This window comes from Mustela nigripes, chromosome 9 (genome assembly GCF_022355385.1).
Source record: "Mustela nigripes isolate SB6536 chromosome 9, MUSNIG.SB6536, whole genome shotgun sequence".
Taxonomy (NCBI): Eukaryota; Metazoa; Chordata; class Mammalia; order Carnivora; family Mustelidae; genus Mustela; species Mustela nigripes.
Window position 1 is genome coordinate 44,070,174 of NC_081565.1, and position 2,521 is coordinate 44,072,694.

General features: G+C 34.3%; 1 non-coding gene across 1 annotated transcript; it reads left to right on the plus strand.

Moving 5' to 3' along the window:
- The first annotated feature begins 2,147 nt into the window (after positions 1–2,147).
- LOC132025255 (U6 spliceosomal RNA) lies at positions 2,148–2,254 on the plus strand. The gene has a single exon (XR_009406511.1). It is a non-coding gene; the product is annotated as a U6 spliceosomal RNA (small nuclear RNA).
- The last annotated feature ends 267 nt before the right edge of the window (positions 2,255–2,521 follow it).

The window sequence follows — 2,521 nt, forward strand, 5'->3', positions numbered from 1 at the left end:
TAAACTAAAGCTGGGGAGAAAGAAGAGGAAAAAAAGTAGAAAAACTGAAGTGAGATTGAGTGTAATACATTTTAAATAATAAGTGGCAACTCTTAATAGAAATGTCCCAAATTAATACATCACATTCATTACTTTCTTTATTTTTACTTAGGAACTTGCTTGGAAAATTCAGCTTTAGTTTGTGTCATGGACAAATTAACTATAATAGGGAAAATGGAATTTTTTTATAGCCTCTCAAATGAGGGAAGGTAATGAGGAACATGAGAAATTCTGATATGGAAAGTCTTAGTCTTTAATCCAAGTTATAAAAGTAGTTAAAATTGAAGGTCTTGTATAGAATAGTTTAGAAGGAATAAATCTCTCCTCAAAATCAGTTTTGAGAAAACTTATAGGTATTATGATTATTATTATAAGCGAGTTACCTCTTGTCCATCAGTCCTGCCTTTAGTTTTAGCCTTGACACCTCCATGATTTATTTTATATTGTCTATTATGAATGCATCAATTTCCTCCTCTAGTATTTGTCATGGCATCTCTTTTAATAATTAGCTATGAGTCTACAGAAGACAGACATTTTGAAACCGTAGACATTAGTATATTTTTGGCAAAAATACACAAATTTTATTTTCTCTTTTGTCCTTCCCTTGACTTCCTTCATTTAGCCAACTTAGGAATGCTGGAGTGGACAGACCCTTAAGGAGAGGATTTTTAAAATTTTTTTTTAACTTTCTTAAGAGAAGAAGAAGCTAACAAGTATTGCTGCAAGTCAAGTTTATACCATGTGAGTGCACAGATGCACTTACTTCCAACCCTCAATTCTCTCTTCTCCTCCCCACACCCTTCTGGGAAGCATAATATTTTTAAGTAAAGAATTATAAATATCTGAAGAGCTGATGTGAAGAATTTAGTTTGGAAAGAATAGAAGAGAAAACATTTCATCTGAAAAGTCGGGAGTGTCATTCTTTTTTTTTTTTTTTAAGATTTGGTTTATTTGACAGAGACACAGCAAGAGAGGGAACACAAGCAGGAGGAGTGGGAGAGGAAGAAGCAGGCTTCCTGAGCAGGGATCTTGATGTGTGGCTCGATCCTAGGAGTCTGGGATCATGACCTGAGCTGAAGGCAGACGCTTAATAATTGAGCCACCCAGGCACCCCAAGAGTGTCATTCTTGAGAGTAGAAGGTGTTAAGGAGGTTGGGGAGTAGGAAAAAAGAACCAAAAACAGGCTTCCAGAGAGAGAGAAGAGAGGATGGAATTTGGGAGAAGGGAAAAGAGAGACTAGGGAGCTAGGTCAGAAATTGTGTCAACTGTCCATCTGAGTAGACTGGACATTTTGTAATCCTTGTGTTTTGAAATAAACTTTTATTAAAATGTACTTAACAGACAGTGCTTTCACCTTTGGGTCCAGTTTAATGATGGTTTTGGCTATCAGGTGGAATAATTAAAAGTTGTTATTAGGGCCCAGCCTCAAAGCACTATTTTTGAAAAAAAAAAAAAAAATATATATATATATATATTTATTTATTTATTTGGTGAATGACAGAATTAATTGTTATTTAAGGAAGCTAAAGATCTATTCCTTCACAATGTAGTCACGTAATCCTCAAAAATACAATGTTGGAGGCCTTAGTGATCTTAATTTTCTACCTGTGCTGATTTTGTAGTCAAACAGTCCATAATCAAGCTGGAATAGTAGAACATAACAGAAAATGAGTAGGATCTAGAATTTAAACTCTAGCACTGACACGAAATAGCTTGGGAAAATTATCTAATCCTTATCCTAATTCCTACCTTATTTTTAAAGGATTAAGTGACATATAAACTAATAAATCAGATTTTAAAATTCACTTAAAATTGCTTCTAAGTAAGTACAATTTTTTTACTAAAAAATAATAAAATTCAATTAAATTGTGGATCAATCTTAAAGTGTTCTTTGTATTTTGGCAACCCAGAGTTGGCAAAGTCAGAGCACGACAGTTGTATATGTGACCCCATGTTGAGGTGGCGTGACATTTTAGGTAGTACCACTTTGAGAGGAAAAAAAGTTCTCAGATTCTGCAGACCCTGAGAAACAGATTTTTGTTGAATATATCTGACTCCTATGTTGCTGTTGATGTACCAGCATTCATCAACAAAAATTGGACTACACAATGCCCACTTCAGCAGCACAAAGACTAAAGTTGGAATGATACAGATTAGATTAGCATGGTCCCCACATGAAGATGACATGTACATTTATGATATTTAAAGAAAAAAAAGCTGGACGAGGCAAATTGACTAGCTTTCATTTAATTAACCATATCATTCATCAGTTTGCCTTTATTGATGCTTAATCCATAGAAAGAGAGAAGAAATATCATGGATAAGACTGAAATAATTCTGTGGCTTGGTCTTCCATGAACATTGAGCATATCAAAGTGTTAGCAACAATAATGGCAAACTTTTAGTGAGTCATTACCATGTATTTGACACAGTTTTAAATGCTTTACACACGTTACTTGTCCCAACAAGCCTATGAGAAGAG